This window comes from Lepisosteus oculatus, chromosome 9 (assembly GCF_040954835.1).
Source record: "Lepisosteus oculatus isolate fLepOcu1 chromosome 9, fLepOcu1.hap2, whole genome shotgun sequence".
NCBI classification, from domain to species: Eukaryota; Metazoa; Chordata; class Actinopteri; order Semionotiformes; family Lepisosteidae; genus Lepisosteus; species Lepisosteus oculatus.
In genome coordinates, this window is record NC_090704.1 from 23,742,159 (window position 1) to 23,760,757 (window position 18,599).

At 39.3% G+C, this 18,599-nt stretch overlaps 1 protein-coding gene across 1 annotated transcript in view; it reads left to right on the top strand.

The window, feature by feature from the left end:
* Positions 1-18,599, top strand: part of LOC138241222 (acyl-CoA-binding domain-containing protein 6-like) — a 496,682-nt gene that overhangs the window by 117,278 nt on the left and 360,805 nt on the right. The gene's annotated exons all lie outside the window — the stretch shown is intronic.

Consider the following 18,599-nt stretch of genomic DNA (forward strand, 5'->3'; position numbering starts at 1 on the left):
CTCATGAGTATGTCAGAGGAGTGTGTGCACATTTCCTCATCCTGTTTCAATTGTTTTATTTTAACCTTTGCTAATCCGATAGGTAAATATTAACCCACATATAAGCTGTGCCCGGGAATGTAGACAGTGGAAACTGAAAAATGAACTTCACATGGCACAATTTACCATTCTTACCATTTAAAAAAAAGCTCTTAGTTTTTAAATAAATGTGTCTAAAAATATACGTGTCTCCACACACCTGAAGAAGGCTTCACAACAAAAACGTCATATTAGTTTATAGCCGTATCTTTAATTTGTAAAGAGCAGTTTTTTAGCAAAAAAAAATGTATTTCTAATATCACACTTAAAGAGGGAGTACAAACTCCATTGAAACAGATGCCCCCAGCCACAATTTAACGGCAGCTGATTGTCAGAGCCACCTGAGAAGTGACAGAGAAAAGCCTAATTTTGCAGGGAAATGGTTGTTCTCTTTGAAAGATTCAATTGAATATATGGTGTGGCGTCGACAGGGGAAAATAGGTGTAAAAGACATTTAACTCACACCACACTGAACCTGTGTTCTTCGTCCGTTTGTCTCTCCAAATCCGTTCCGCAATCCGTTGCCAGTATCCTTAGTCCCCAAATGCGTATGTCCACACTTCTCCGCGCCGTATCCAAAACCCATATCCAATAGTCCGTTATTCTGAAATTCCTTCCAGTACACTCCTAAATCTCTCGTTCCTCCAAAACGCTCTCACCTTACCAGCTTCCGCCCGGCTCAGTGCTTCTGTGGCATTTCTATTCCGTTTCCTGACGGAGCTCACCTGTCTCATTGTTTCGCCGTATATATCTTTTCCAACAGCGGGTCAGCCGGGTATCCGTGGCGGCCATCTTGCCTAGGTCTATACAGTAGTATAGACAGCGTTTCGTTACGAAAATACCAGTTATAAATGACCCTTCCCCTGGCCCTCTTCCAATGGAATTAATATTCTGTTTGAATGTATCTCATGAATGCTGTTAAATGATAGTACCTCTACCGTATTAACTACATGCTTCAAGACTAACATTGAGCAAATTACATTCTAAAGGCTAAATACTGTGTGCAGTACAGTGGGAAATATGGAATTGTTTTAGGAAATAGAAGACAAATTATATTTACAGTGGTTATCCAGAAATAATAAATGTATATACCATAAATTTACTGTGTTGCCAAAGCAGGACAGTTCCCCCTAGTGGAAATATGTTTGCACCGCTTTCCTTGTGCTACAAGAATATTTGCCAGTATCAAATGATCATAATGCATCTCTTCCAGGCTAAAATAAGCAACAGTAAACACTGGTATTTAACTGGAATATAGTAGCATAAGAAGTGGCACAGTGGTGCTGTCTCAGAGCACTGGGGCCATGAGTTCATCCTCAGACGTGGGGCTTGTATGTTCTACAAGTGTTTGCTTGGGTTGTCTTCAAGTAATTGGCTTTTGTGAAAATTGTCCCTGGTGTGAGTGAATCCTGCCTCTGGCTTTCCTGCAACCCTGTATTGGATAATGCAGTTAGAAAATGGATGGATTCAAGCCTTCATAACCTTTATAGAATTATTTCCTTTTACCACTAGTTTTAGTACTGGAAACCACTGCAATTTTAAGTCATATCCATTCAGCTATGAACTATTTTACCTTTTGTATATCCTCCTGAAACAGTGCTGCTGCGCATTCCATGCAAAAAACACTACATCCATTCGGTTACCAGAAAGGATCATTAAAACACTAAAGAAAACACTCATTAAGCACAATTTGAGACTTTACATCTCATTTAATATGGAGACCATAGACTGACACTGACTCAATACATCCAGTGAAAGTGGTTCAAGCTTTTAGAGACAACCTGTAAAGTCTCACTGTCAGTCTCCGAGTCTGCAGAATGATTAAGATGCACAGTCTCTGGGGTGGGAATTCTTTCTTCTTGGCTTATTTGCCGATAAGGGAGAGTTGACACATTCAAGAACACCATCCACAATTCAGAGGCAAGGTGATTAGGAGACTCTCCTCCGGCTCCTCTTTTCATCATACAGGGAGATGGCTGGGAGCAGCACTCGGATAATGGACACTGCCACCCACGCCACCATGTCATTCAGTTCTTCCATCGTTATCTGTTTTAAAGCAACAACAAATGTAGGTTAACCACGGAGGACTAACATTGTCTTTTATTGCTTTTAACAGGGTGTCAGCTGAGCATTAGACAGGATTCATCCATTCTCCCAGCAAACAGTGATAGGCTGATTTCTTTTAAGGTCTTATTTTTCCCCGACTTCTCCTTGGAATACGTCATATTCTATTCTCATTTTTTCTACAGCCTAGAAGCCTATTCTGGACTTTTCTTCCATTTGCTTTCCCTTCTTACCTCTCTCCCAAAACCAAAGCATTGTGCATTTTAATACACTGTATTACAATTAAAACACAAGATGAAAGGTTCTTATAAATGTAGCCTGGCAAAGAATAATTAGCACAGGACACATTTTGGGTTCTTTACTCGCCTAGAAATGTGGTCTGATATGTTCCTGGTTTCAAAAAATAATGACATAACGATATTTCTATATACACAAAATACGGCAGTGGTTCACGCAGCGCGTTCAGAAATAAGCCGCTCACCTCTCAGCCCTCACCGAGAACTACATTACGATAATTAGTACGATACCTACAATTGCGAACACTTACACGGTGCCAAACATAAGTCCCTGTAAAGAATGAAGGAAGAGAAAATACACGGAGCATGTGAAACCCATTACTAACAAACCAATAAACAGATATCCCCAGCCCGAGTAGTTGCCTAAATACTCTACTGCTTCAGTGTACTCCGTTAAAATCCAATATCCATCTTGCTAATCTTGTCTCAATCCTATGAAATACCCCTCTATACTCATTTAGGGAAATGACACCGTATTTACCGTTACGACTCTGTAGAAGTTACGGGTTCTTTTTAACGGTAACTCACTGCTTCTTAGTCCCTACTGCCCATGCGCAGAACGCTGGACTCAACCGTCAGGAACCGCCATCTAGTGGATTTGGAATAACTCTGCTATTCACCACTGGGTCACAAAATAGCTACAAATTGGTTTCTGGTACTAAATCCGTGTTTCGAAAATCATACTGCTTGGGGCACATTGCATTCTCTTCTTCTGAAGAGATACCAAGGGTTTTGAGTCCCAGCTGGGTTTCTTCACAAGTCTTTCATAGGAACCCAATTCCAACAAATTACATACAGTAATTTCTGATTTTCTCGGGCAATGCAATAGATGCTATTAATGGAATACAAGTACATTTTAAAAGACAACCTTAGATAATGTGACAATCAGTGCACTTTTCAGTCCTTCAGATATCCCTTGTGGTGTCTCCGGGGGAAAGCTTATGCAAATGAGAAGTACTCACACCACACTTTTCTTTCCTGAGTTTCGTGGCGTTTCTTCCTCCAACTATCTTCCAAATCCAGTCCGTAATCCGCTCTCTTAATCCTGTTCCGATCCGAGTTCCAAAAGTCCGTAATAAACCCAATCCGCAAACCATAAACCATAAACCTTTTCTCCCTTCAGTAGTCCATTATTCCTAAGTCCGATCTTTAACATAAACCTCTTTCCTCTCTATCTTTCTCCCTGTTCACTGCCTCCGGGGCACTTATATTTCGGTTCCTGATGCGGCTCAGCTGTGTCTCATTGTTTCTCAGGGTAGACCCTTTCCATATACGGGTCAGCTGATTCTTTTTGGCAGCCATTTTGCTCAGGTCCATATCTAGTATTTTAACTAGGTCATTCTGAAAATACCTGTTATGAATGACCCTTCCCCTGGTCATCTTACACCCTTTACTTGGCTGGCCTGTAATGTGGGTGTTAGATTCTATGATTTTCTTCTTGTTTTATTTATTACCTTGTCCAGTAGGTGGCAGAATTAGTACAGTAAGGGACTAGGCTTAAGGAGCAATATTTTTTAATCAAGCTGACATCTTCCTCTAAAATATGTTTTTTATTCGGTAGTGGTATGAAAAACACAACCTGAAAATATAGTAATGAAAATGAAAAGTCAAGCTTGTGCAACCAGGTGATGTGCAGCTGGGCACGGGAATCGGGAACAGCGCCTCGTGCGGGCTGGTAGACCCTCGCTTCCAGCCTGCTGTCCGCCTGACTTTCTCTCCCATGGTTCTTTCTAATTTGTTAGGTAAGATCTGAAGTAATAAGGCTTTTTTAAAAGGTCTGTAAATGTATGTTTACTGATGTCATAGTTTCGGTTTAAGGTTTACTCGTTTATATTTGTTTTAAGAGTATCAAAAGTGTATTCGGGCTCTGCGGGTTATCAGAGACGAAATTGAACTTCGTTAGCTAACTGTGTTAAGTCGCTAGATGAAAACTGTCTGTGTGTTGTGAGTTAATTTCTTAGTGAGTTGAGTTGTTATGTTGTGTCGCGTTTAAATGGTGTTATAGTAAACAGGGGAAAAAAACATGTACGAGGGTAGGAGTCAGACTCTTGCTACCAGCCTGCTGTAAACCTGACTTGTACGTATTTCTGGAAACGCTCCCTTATTTTCTTCTATTTTTTAGAAAATAAACTTGAAAAAAGGGAGCCGTGTATGAGTTCCTCTTGCGCGCGCCGGTGAGTGCACAAGATCAACGGTAAAGCTGCCAGAACTGAGAGGGACCCGCTAGAGGTCACCACAGCCAGGCAGAATAGGGACTGTGACGTAAACTTGAGTAGTGCGTTATGGGAGTTGTAGTTCATAAAGCCAACGCTATGTCCGTGAGCAACTATAGCCAGTTCTAAAACCCGGCTCCCCTTAAGTAAGGATTACACTTGCATTCCAGGCTTTTCTATGGAAGCCCGTTTCCGCCAGGGAGTAAAAAAAACGCGCTATGGTATCTCAGAATTGCAACTTAGCAACTCAGAATTCTGACTTAGTAACTCTTTATATCTCACATTTGCGAGTTCGAAATAGCCCATATTTCATTGTCTGTCCTTTTGTTATTGTAACGGATTCGGGTTCTAGGGCTTGTGCCCTCGCCGCTCCCACCCTAGTTCGTACCTCACTGCATTGGCTCGAACCCAGCTCCTGAGTTGTTGAGGACAAGACCTGTATAACTATATATGGCTACAATACCAGAATTGACCATAATTAAAATTGCATTTCTACACTTCTTTTCCATCCCAAAGGATTAGAGGTGTAAATTATTAAAAGGCAAACCGTGTGTTATATTTTTGGGGTCTCTCGGCTCCACTGGCAGAGCCAGACTGTTTGGGACGTGTGACCACACAGGTTTGATACCGTGAAGGCTTTGAGTTAGAATGGCGACATTCAAATTAAACATTAAATCGGACATCGCCCTTTTGTCTGGATTTTCTCATTAAAACCTAATTATTAGTATATACATAATAAAACAAGTCCGTACAGGGACGAATACTGTAGCTTCCCTGCTGCAGCTTTTAATGACGTCTTTACTTGTACACGCTGGATACGTCAGATAAGGCAACTGCTTTGCAGATCTGACGTAATAGACAACATTTTGGTTATACCGTGGTTTATGCTCAAGTCCGTATTATACAAAATAAAGTTTTACCGCTCACGAACACGACGGATTTGTTTTCAAAATAGAATAATTGATTAATGGAACGAGATCAGGGATAAAAATGGAGAGAAAGAAACCGGGATCTGGAGCTGTGAGTGTACTATCCATACGTTTATATATTTGAACTTTTAGGTAGTGAATTAAAAAAAAAAATCAGCATTAGTTTAGCTTTAAAATGTAAGGTTTAGTAAAACAGTAAAAACGTACACCTCGTAGTAATATTTCTAATACTGTTTTAAAAGCTCTAGAAGGTAAAATAAATGGAACATGATTTTAAAATTCCAGCTATGTGTTCTATTTCTGAAATCGTGGGTTAATAATTTATTGTTAACCCTTTCTGTATTTTATGGGAATATACGTACTGTACTTTTCTTTTGTTCTCTTAAGATGTCTTGGGTGAGAATATGCCTTCCCAATCTAAAACTCTAAACAGACTTAGAGAATCAACTCGTTTGTGCAGAAGAAAAAAAAAAGAATCTTATGAACTGATTTAGCCCTCTGAACACCCTAGGGTAACTCTTCTTACCTATCTATAAAAAGATATGTCAAGAACCGTGGCCTTTAAATGCAGGGACTGCTTTTAAAAGTTAGTTTTGTAGCTGATTATGCCACCTAGCAATTCTAAACACCTTTTCCCCCAGCAACAAGTTATTTTTATCTTCCAGAACCACTAGTGCATCCACAGACCAGAGAACACAGTCATCCTACATCATTTACATTTTTATTACAGTACTTTGCAATTCCAGTATCTATTATAGCCTAATCCACAGAACAAATATTACAACTTATCCACCAGAGGTACTTACTTACTCACAGAACACATTGCAGACCAGCTCAAGAGCCCCATTTGACCCCAGTTACCAAAACCAGAGTTCCAAAGGAAAAGTCCAGCTGCAAATATTCTCCCAAACCCAGCCCCAGTTGGAGACCTGGTGTGCCTGCTTCTGTCATAGCAAAGAAACTCTGTGTAGTCTTAGGGATCCTCCTCAGTCCCGACTGAGTCTGTTTTTTAATATGCCCCCCCCATTTGTCTCTGAGTCAATTTTTTGAGTAGAGAGGGGAGGAAGAAAATGCTAAAGCCTTCCTCCCTTGCTCACTGTAGAGAGTCCCTGGTGTCCAAACCCTCTCCTGGGTGCTGTGGTACAAATTGGTTATTCCTGTTTCTTCTGTTTTTGTGTGCTCTGTCACTGGGGTTATTAAAGCCCCCCTACCTTTCTTGGGGGGGGGTTGATAGTTTTGGGTGTAAGCAGAGCTAACTTCTTGGGGCTCATTGATCAAATGGCTATATACAGATGGCCAGGTGTAAGATTGCTCTAGAACATTCTAGATTTTCTAGAATTGTTATGTTCTAGATCCACCTCCTCAGTCTGAGGCTCGGCTAGGCCAGTTTTGACATGCCATGTGTCTTCTCTGAACTGTGTGGTAATTAACAATGTTTGCAATAGCATCTTTGATCAGTAGGAAGCCCCAGAACAAAGAAAGACACATATTACCACCCTCATTGAAGTCACTGGTCATTCTATACAAACTTCTATGCAAAGTCAACATTGTCCTTGATACCTGCTGTTGCCCCCACACCCATTTTATTTCACTCTGTGACAGATGAAATCATTTCTGCCATCAGCTCTGCTTGTTTTTTCTGGCGTTTTGGCTGTGGTTCTGTGAGGTACGATAGCTATGTTCTGTGTTTCAGGGCTGCTACACCATGCTGTATGCACTGCAGGGAGAGCAGCAGCTGTTGGAGAGACCCGTCGGCACTAAACTGCCGTTAATCCCAGGGTCTAAACCTCAATTTTGCAGGACTGCTCTTTCGGAGAAAGTAAGTGCAACCTAAAATGAAAAGCATGAATACATTTATTCTTATTTAAATCCAAACATTTAAATTGTAAAAAATGACATGTTTATTCATGGTTTTCTTTCTTTTTAGGGGTAAACCAACATGTAAAATTGTATAATATGAAATGATACCTGGGACACATTAACACATTTCTGTGTGTGTTAGTATAATGTGGTTGCTGTAATGATTAAACTGTAAGCAAACTGTCTTCCCTTGACATCTTTGTGCATATAACATCAGGAGTAAGGTTATATATTTTTCTAGACGCAGTATATTGATCACATTATTGAAATTCAGCTGTACTGTATGCCTTAAAGCTTATTGTGCTTACTGTCTTTTTGCAATGTAGATATTTTTAGTTGGCTACAATGACTGAGAAATTGGAATTTGATTTTCAAGAACGTAGGAAAAATGATAACAGCGATTCTGGAGTAGTCTTCCAAGAAACTGGCGACAGCCTTCAGAGGGGGGAGAAAAAAAACATTCTCATTTTTATGTTCAGAAACATAGGGGGATACATATCTGTGTTTACCTGTACATATCATGCTTTAATAAAATACTTACCTTCTATTTCAGCTGCACCAGCCATCTCCTGACTTCACTCTGACTGATCCCCGTGGTTTCCTTTTGGATTCGAAGTACAACAGCCTCCATGACCCCCACCTGCGCACCTATTACCATCGCAAGGGCATGCAGGAGTCTCTGCAGAACAGAGGCTTAATCAATGAGCAGAAGAAAGTAAGGCTGTTTGGAGTTTGTGCAAAGAATGAGGCTTTTTTGGTATGGTGAAGGAGTGAGGTGTTGTCAAAAAAAATAGACCAGGTTCTAGCTCATTTAGCTGTAATAGTTTCCAGTAGCGTGATTTAACTCATGTCTGCACTCCAGCATAGATGTATTCGGTGGGCAGGCCTTTGGTTGTAATCAAAGCATGTAATAGTAGATGTAATCAAAGCAGGCCTATGGTTTGTGCTAAAGTCCTTATGCTCAATAAATATTCAAACACAGAGTACTTGACTGTGCTCTAGATTTGTAAAATAAAAATAAAAACATTTAACCTCCTAGACAGTACTTGAAACATGTTTTGTCTGTTTTCAGGTCCTCTGCTCTTTGAAAGAATACAATCAATATCATAACTACCTTAGCAATGTGAAGTTGCAGTATGACAAAAATTATGTGACTAAACAGGTAAGTGTGATGTTTTTAAACAACCGTCCATCTGATTCTGACTCTTCATCATAGACTTCTGCCTTTATCCAGCCCTCAATCAGTAACGTTTCTAGATGAAGGCTTCCATAAGATCTCTCCATTATGCACTTTTGAATATACTGCTGTCATCATGTCATCTTTAAGGAAGTCTCTACCTTGACTGTGTTTGTATTCTAAGGATCAATTTCAATGTTTTCTTTCAGTTTCTTCTCTAATTGCTATGAAGCTCATTTCTGTTTTAGTGTTTTGACGCTGACGATGTTGTTGCTTATGTTTGTCACTGCTCTAGCCTATTTTAGCTTCTTCTTGTTAGTTCAGCCATACTGTATATCTTTTCATGATACTTTGTGTTGTTTATAGCCCATATAGTCCTTTCTGCATGCAGGATATGGGTTTCATATCATAAGAAAAGTTACGAATGAGAGGAAGCTCTTTAGCCTGTTTGGTAATTACTTGCTAATTGGTCTGTGAGTCTCATCCAGCTGTTTCTTGAAAGAAGTCAGCATTCAACAAGCAGACTTGACTGTGAGGATTTTGAATATTTGAAACAGGTCGCCTTGTAGTCTTCTCTGTTCACGATAACAGAGTTAAAAAAAGATCGTTTTTTTATTCATTGAGGCTGGGCAATATATCTGGATGTTTTTCTTTGTGGAAAACCACTAATTGTACCACCCGAATCGGAGCATTCACTGCTTATCTGTACTGCTCTGTAGACTTTAATCCATTTTCAGTGCAAAAAAATGTATTTTTCCAAACACATGTTAATACAGGCAGCTTTTGTGTGTAGTCCAAAACAGAATTTATAAGTCTTCTTTGCCAGACAAGGCTGAAAAACGACTTGAACTTCCATCCATCCCTTTCCATCCACGTCATCTAATCTAACTGCCTCATCTAAAGGCTGCAGGGAGCCGGGACCTATCCCAGAAAGCAACGGGCTTAAGACGATATACACCCTTGACCAGAATTTAGTCCATTGCAAGGCACACACAGACACAAATTCACACTAGAACCAATTTTCCTAGAAACCTTTTTTTCTACCAGTATAGTATGGCTTTGGACTGTGGGAGCAAACCAGAGCAAACCGTGAAAAACCCATGTGAATATGGGGAGACCATACAAACTCCACACAGATAAATCACCTCAGGCCCAGAATAGAGCCCCTGGCACCAGTGTTGCGAGATAACAAGGTTAACCACTGTATCCAAGATGTACATCTTAAATTGAAATGTTTAGATCAACAAACTACAGTAGCTCAGCCTTCACTCTTATACATATGCAAACACATTCTATCGGTGTGAGTTCAAATTAAAAATCTAATGGAAAAAGTCAGTGTTGGTTTTGAAGTGCACACTCGGCTATAATAGTGCTTAGGAGAACCTTGCAATGAAGGGAGTGTGGCACTCTAGTAAAAGGCTGTGCTGGCTTTCAGAAAACAATAGTGAAGAAGTTCTTGGAGCTCCAGGAGCAGAACGAGATTCCCAGGGATATCAGCTTCACCGATGTGAGGGAATGGCTCCTGGAGGAAGGATCCAAGAATATTTCAGACCAGTTTATGGCTAACAGAGACAGGTAATAACATACAGAAGCTCCTCACTCTTTAACAGCAAGTTCCTGCCTTTTGGATTCCTGATTTGTTGTATTTGTATCACATTTTTTTTTGTTTCGCTGTAAATATGTGTAAATATTTTACTGTTATGTTTAAACATTAGATGTCAAGAATACAACTGTAAGTAAAGGTTTGCCTTAAGTTAATTAATTGTGCAAGCAAGTGGAAGTCTTGACTGAGTCAAAGTTTTCCAAAAGATGAACATCTGCTCTACGGAAATACCACATTCACAAATTCCTCTGCTGCTGTCTGAGATTGCCTTGTGGATGAAGCTTTCTTTGCTGTTGTTGTTTATGAAGGCACCAGGCAGGAGCTCCGAAAACAGAGGAGATATGCAGACAGGCTGAGGTATGAGAATACAGTTTGATTTATTTTGACCCAGGGCTGCTCCTGGTCATCACCTGGATGGGAGATCTTTAATAGCTGGTTTCCTTCTGCATCTTAAACTGATTAGAGACATTTATATCCACTCTGGCAAGTGACCTTGTGACACCTCTGTAAATACAGCATGATTGGGGAGCAAGCAAAAGATAACAGGATCTCTAGCATAACTGTTTTAAAAGATGTTGTGTTTCTGACAAGTAATTAAGCATTTATGTTGCAAAATGCTCATTAAAAAAATTATCTCACCTTATAGTGTATACGCCTCTTCCAGCCGAACAGATTTCTGCAGAGTGGATACCCTTAGTGAATCATGTTACTGTATTGTCACACTTAGACTTCAGACACTTTTCATACGCTTTTATGAATCTTACATTTCACACTGTAGCTTAACTCACTTTTGAAACACATAGTTTATTCACCCCTTTCATTGATTTATCAGCTTTCAGATCACCGGCATTATCAATATACAGTATTTAGCCTCATCGGTTTTCTACATCAGCTTAATCATGTTTCTTGTTTTTTTTTCACATTCTCACTGTACATTGCTGTATGGTATGTTATTTTCCCAGTTATTTTGTCTTTGGGCTTCCCAGACCACATTCAGCTGCTGAATGCTCCTAATATGCTGAAAAATGCCCAAAGATTCCTCAATGATCTAACAGATTCCTCAATATTTAATGTACCACCTATAAGCAGGTGACATATATAAATATAAATGTCTAGTAGCGTAGCTGTTCTGTGCTCAATACAATCTAGCTTTCTGCTGTTTCTCATCTGCTTTGCCTTTTCACTGACGGCTCTACAGATGTGGAAAATCAGAGAAAGGGCTTTACATATGAGAATAGAGGAAGATGCCCGGAGGGAGGTGCGACAGGCCCAGCTGAAGAATCAGACCAGAGCTAGAAGGCACAAAAAGGTACTGGAGTAAGGGATGTTTGGATTCATCCTCTTAAGGTGAACTTTTCTTCATGCAAATTCCGGACTTGACACTGACCTTGCAGCTATATTTTGTTGTATTTCCAAGATGAGCACCTATAGGTTTAAATTAATAACCTAAACTAATACCTTTGGATCCTCGGTGACCACAATGAGCATGGTATGTTGGCACCTCTTATATTGTGCATCTACTCTAGGGTGGTTATGCCAAGATATGCTACAGAGGTGCCAAAACACCATATTCTGGTAGTGTTTGGTGCCTCCAATTCATGGTTATAGCACTGCATCTCCAAAGCCCATGGTTTATCTCCAGCCTTGGGCAACTCCCTGTGTGGCATTTATTCTGCTGTTCTAAAGTATCCCTCAGGGGTATCTCCCCAAGAGGATCCAAGAGGGTGGTTGATGATCTCTCCTCTTCATTACCCAAGCATTAGAGGAGAGACATTGCTGCTTCAATCTCTTATACCCAGCCTGCAAGGTTCTGAACTACACACAGAGTCTTTCATCCAAGTAATGTCGGACCCAGCCTTTCTTCTTCTGAGCTCTGACCAGACCCAGCTTCCCAGCTTCAGGGTGCTGTAGATTGAGATGAGATTGGAGTCTCCTGTAGTGACCTTATGGACGGGAAGTTTTCTACTAGCAACAAGATGTTCAACAATGAGATGGACCTTTTCATCTTTTGTTGAGAGGCTTTCCTTTTTCATTAAAGAATAGCCACTTGTGAAAGGTTTTCTGTCATTCTCAGGCATTTGAATATTATAAAAGGAAGGTTGCTCTCCAGCAGCAAAAGCTAAATGAGAGTTTACAGGAAAGGAAGGATTTTGAGAGAGAAATGCAAGACCGTATTAAAAGGCAATATTTTAATGAAATACTTCAGTCTGGAAAACAAGGTAAGCTTCTAGATCCAATAATTTGCAGTGGTGCAACTATGATTAAGTTCACAATTTAATGTGCTTTAGTTTGTTGGCTAGAAAGAATGATGCAGGTTGACAACATCTTCAGGTTTACTACTGATTACAGAACTGTAGAATTTGTTTAATAAACACCTACAATTACAAAATTCCAAAGCTTTTCAATCATATGTCTGTATGAAAAGAATAATATGTATGTACTGAGATCAAAACGTTTTAAAGGGAAACACGCAATAAGTTGCAGGTATCATAAAATAATACATTAAGAAGGAATCCTTCATTATCTTCAGATTGTTTAATTTCCAGCCACAACATGTACATACATTATATTCAACATTTCTGTAATCCACATTTTGTTATAAAAACATTTACAGTATCTATTGATCTAAACTATCTGAAATAACTATTCAACTAAAAGGATGTTTTCTTTGTGGCACAGCTTCTACTGAGATCATTAGCACGGAGAATAGAGATGTTACCATTGCTAATGAGAAAAGTTCTAAAATCACCAAAGGTCAGTATTTTCATTTGTTTCTAGAAAAAATAAAGGTTTTGAAAAAAGTTATGTTTTGACAAATTTTCCAATGCAGCTGCAGAGAAATTCAGTGGGTGCTGAGATACTGAAAGATATTGTGAAAGACAATGGAACATATAATCCAAAAAATCAGTTTAGTTCAATTCAGTTTTATTTGTATAGCTAATTCAGATAAAAACATGTCAATGATTAATGCACAAGTGTTGGGTTTTGAAAGCTTTGGTAACATCTACTGTTAAGGCTGAAAAAGGTTCCAATTAAGTCTGGGGATCTCTGGGCAGCCATTGTGCCACAGTCTGGTGCAGTAAAAGTGTTGTGAGCTAAGGTGTGAAAATGATTTAAATTATATGGGTAAACAGATAAATAAATCTTAATCAGCATCCTAATTGTATCTATGAATAAATACATGTTTTCTGCCTTTTTTGGATGTTAATTGGATTGATCACTTTTTTATGCATGCCATGAGAATTCTAATGCGACAATAATTCTTTTCTCTCCACTGAAGAGGTGACTACTGATTCCAAATGGTTTCATGAAGTCCCTCTGATCAGTCAGCTGTCTGATGGGTAAGTCCTACATGCTGCAGTTGTGGTATGTTAAGCATCAGTGCTTACATAAAGTTTTTATTTTAAGCATTTTAAGTATGGTGATACGTAAATGTTTAAAGAGCAACTGTTTTCTATTTTGAGCTCACTTCCCCAGCTGAGTTCGTGAAATTGCTTTTTCTCTCTTTGTGAATGCATGAATCAGTCTGTTAACAGTACAGAACATGTGCATATTTTTGTGTTAGCTCATGTGCATTTTTCCAAATCCTAGATATAGTTTACCATAGACTGGCTTTGTTGTAATGACTAGAACATTGACATTGAACACTGAACCTTCGCAAAAATAAACTGTTGTATTGTACTTATGTATAACTCTGATCATACTGCATTACAACAATAATATATTAGTCATATTAAAACAAATTTCTATCATTATAACAATTTGTTGTGGCAACGGTATAAAATGTGAAGTTTTGCTGAAGTATTGACAGTGGGAGAAATGTCTGGTCGTGTTTGAATGGATGTTATGTTTCAATCAACAACCACCAGAGGGCAGTAACAACTAAGTAACACTAAGTCATCAAATGTGTTGGAAACGCATTTTGGGCTTTGTCCTGAAAGATGCAGCAACAACACACAGTTGTATGCAAACGTTTGGGCACCTCTGGTCAAACTGCCTGTTTCACAGAATCTTTAAATTCTCTAAGGTCTAATCTCTATGAAGTTAACAGGGTACAAACATGACATATTTCTGCACATTTCAATGCAGAATTACTATTTATTTTCTGAATTGAACTGTATTTGTCATGTGTCAGTTATGAGGTACCCAGTATGAAACTGGTTAGATACATTGCGCCTGACCAAGTAGTTGTTGTTGAAAACACAATGATGTAAATTACCAGTGATCTTGCTTCACATAGGAACACGATTATACCATACTCGCTAAAGTGTTATGGAACAGTTGCAGTTTGAAGTTTAAGATTTATCATTTCCAATGTGCTATTTTGTTGTGGTGATTTTTATTTTATAAGCCTCTCATATTAAAGTAAAAACCTAAGCAAGTTTTAGACATCCAGTAGGTAAATTGAAAAAGTACGAACACAATCGTGGTTAGGAGGCCATCTTTTTTACACAGGAATATGCTTTAAAATAGATTAATTGTTCTGCCACTAGAAAAGATGCCTATATATTGTTAATTAGTCACCATTTTTTAATATTGCAAAATATAGTTCGTATTTTGTCCATGTAGTAGCAATGTCACACTAATTAATTTTTATCATAATGTTTTTTAGTGAAAGGAAGGTGATTGAGAAAAGTTTATATGGACAGGTAAGGTACACTGCTTATCTGAATGTAATGGATGCATTTTATTTTTCCAGATAGCTCCTTGAGGTTAAAATGCACAGTGTCATAACTAAAGAACAAATGTAAAGAAATATGTTAATTTGTTCCTTCAGTACAGTAAATCCTGAAATTTACTCCACCTTGCTGTTGCTTAGTGGTTCCTTCCCTGACATGTTCAGCTCAGCTCCCACTAGGTTTTGATTGTGGCTGCCCTGGCGTCAGAGCCACATAGCCACTCCTCAGAGCAGAGATATTCCACTATGCCAAAGGTCTGCGCCTCTTTGCCAGAGAATATTAAGCTGTCCAGGTTCCACTTTCTACCATAGACTCGATGCCAAAAGAACCCTTTGACACTGCCTCCTCTGGAATGAAACAGGGGTCTGCACATTTAATTATTTATAAATTAAGGGATCCACTTAAAATATGCAATACTGACCATTCTATTTCTTTGGTTAGACTGGTATTCTGTTGTTCTTGCTTCATTTATATATTAGAAATACTGTACTGTATATATTTTTCTAGACATACAACAGTATATCTATAATAGATATTTACTATACTGTATAGACAACAGTATATTTGTATTAGTTGCGTCTGTGCTGGCATTCAAAATTTGGTTGCAAATTTCTAAATGTTAACATGGGAAACAATGAACCCTGACAAGTAAGTAAAAGTAGGTCTTATATTGATAGGTGTACTGTATATTGAACATTTTTCGTGCTCTGTGGTTACTTTTGTACTATTGCTTTAAAACAGATAACAACAGAAGAGCTTAACGAAATGGCGGAGAATATAGTGGTGTGGGTGGCAGCGTCTATCATCAGAGTGCTGCTTCCAGCCATCTCGCTTTACAGTGAAGAGAGGAGCAGGAGCGTGTCTCACTGCTCCTTTGAGTCCCCGGTTTACTTCAGCAGTAGTGAGGAGGCCACCCTGAGTTCTCATTCTCTGCTTGGTACTGAGTCAGGGTCCACATGGCAGTCCCAGAGTAGGAGCAGTAGCTTCTGGTCAACGAGATGCAGGATCTCCACTCCCTTCCCTTCACCCCTCTCGTCCTCGGGTAGTTCAGGAGAAGAAACAGGGAAAAATACACCCTGCTTAAAATCCAGAACACCCTCGAAGGAGATTGTGGTTGCTGATGGAGGAGAAGATGCTGGAAAGCCCCTCTCAGAACCTTTGAAGGACCTTTTTGGAATAACTAAGTCAAGTATAATTACAAAAGCAGAACGTATAGTACAGGATGTCCTTAGCAGAGCCCTCATTGAAGCACAGCTTCCTGCTCAGCTGATGGAACCCCAGTGTTGTGCGTTAGGTGTCTTGATTACCCGCTGCAGATCGAATAACCTTGCCACTGAACTTGTGGATGCTGTTCTTGGACTTGTCATCTCTGCCTTGTCAGAAAATAAGCAAAGAATTCCCACCCCTAAGACTGTGCGTGTTAATCTAGAAGCACAGACAGAATCTGTAGCCTCAGAGGTTGCCAGTGAGATTATACAAGTTGTCTCTGGAAGACTCCAGCCTTTTTTCACAAGCGCTGTTGAGTCAGGGTCAACCTGTAGACTCCTGGGTGGCCATGGTGGTGACCTACATGCCATAGGACAATCCCAGAGACTCCACTCAGAACAATATGATGAGGCGGAGTTAGCTGTCACGGCAACAGAAATAATCAGTACTGTCTTACAAGAAGTCAAGAGTGAATTCTGCAAAGCAAATACTGAAAATAAGATGAGTGACGTGAAAGAAACATATTCAGGCGATAACCAATCGATTAGTGACTTTGTGTCAGCAATTCTGAAAAATTTAGAAACGATTTCACCCTCCTCCAGCTTATCTGTGGAGAAGAACTACCTTCTTCAGAGTCCTGATGCCCAGCAGAATGAGAGAGATGAGGCAAAAGTGACTAAGAAAAGAACAAATGGCAGTAGCCCCCCATCTTTCAAATTAAAGTCTCACTCCTCGGAATCAAGTGTGGGAATGGAAAGAGCAAACAGTGATATTGCTTTTGGGATCTCTAAAGCCAAAATCATTGAAATTGCTGAGCAGATAGTATCTCAGATCATTGAAAAAACAAAGTGGGATTTCACCCCTGTGGGTAACAATTTACATGAGAGTAACTCAAAAGAGTCATTATTGCTCCCAGAAGCTGCAGAAATCTCCATTTTGGAAAACATAAGTCCAAAATCTCAGATTCCCAACAATAGGGTCACTGTTATTGCCAAGGACATTGTAAATTCTGTTTTTGAAAATGTTTTGTTTGCACTGAATTGTATTGAAACAAATAAATATCTGCAAGAATCCAATAAAAATGTTGCTGCTGCTCCTCAAACTTCTAGAGGCAGCACAGAAAGAGGATCCATTGATCATACTTTTAACTTTAGTTCAGTTGCAAAAGGCATCGTAAGGACTATATTTGGAAAGCTCAAATCTTTACTCACCCAGACTAAAGAAGATGTATCTAGTTCCAGTTCTCCTGCTCAAATCAATGCAAAGAGCTCAAGCGTCAGCTCTTCATCAAAAACTTCAGTGTTTTCTGATTCTGTGTCAGATATTTCAGATTTGTGCACCTATACAGTAGAAACTGCTGGAGCCATTTGTGAAGCAATGAAAAAAGAGTTAGACCAGGAGATTTATTGCACAACAGTGGCAAAGAAGGCTTCAGATGAAAGCCTTCTGGCTAGAGAGGTTGTTACTTCAGTTTTGGAGTACCTTGAAGAGCAATATATTTTAGACACCATTAAAAGCCCTTCACCATATCCTAAAGACTGGGAGAGAGATGCTTCTACATTTATAAGAGAGGAGAGTATTCAAGATCAATCAAAATCCCAGATATCTCCTGTTGAAGAAATCATATTATCTGATATTGATAAGGCAACAGGACAAGTCCCTAATCAAATTACAATGGAGATTTGTAGATATCCTCCAAAGGTGGTGTCATCTGAGAACATTTCTTCAAAACAGCAAATTGGGCAAATGGACATGAACTTGGTTGAGGATAATTTGAGTGTTTCCTCTTCTGGAGAAAGCATCATATCAGATGGAGAAGGATCAGAGAAGATGCCGAGGACCTCCAGCTCTGTATTCCATCGTACAGCAACAAGGATAATAAGTGAAATTATTGAAAAAGCAGCTGCAAAATTTATATCTTCTGGACTTGCCCATCTCCCAGAGCAACCAAACAGTACAGCTGATGATGTATGTAAAACACCGGATGCAACAAAACATGCTCAAGAAGCAATGTCCTCAGACTCTTCTTCTCATGTGCAAACCACTGAACTGGCTTCAGATATTGTTGTTGATGTTTTAGAAAAACTACATTACGCTACATGCTTTGAGAAGATTTCTTTCTCAACAGACTACAAAGATAAATTAGAAAGTTCTGATACAGCCCTGTTACCAGGAACATCAGAAATTAAAACTGATACTAGAAGAGCTGAGCACCTTAGGACAATGACTGAGGAACTCTTCAAAACTGTGAAGAACAAACTGAAACACTTTTGGAATCAGAAGAGCCTGTCTTTGTTCAAAGCAAGGAAAGTTTTATCTGCTAAAGAGCAGAGATCAGCAGATTCACTTGAGATGTTTCCTCCTTCAGTCCAGGTTTCACACCTGAGCTTTAGTGAACCACACTTGACTAAGAAAAGCATGTCAGTACCAAACTCGGCACCCCGTAAGCATCTTAGTGAAGATTCAGAACCTTTAGGTGTGTTAATGAACGTTG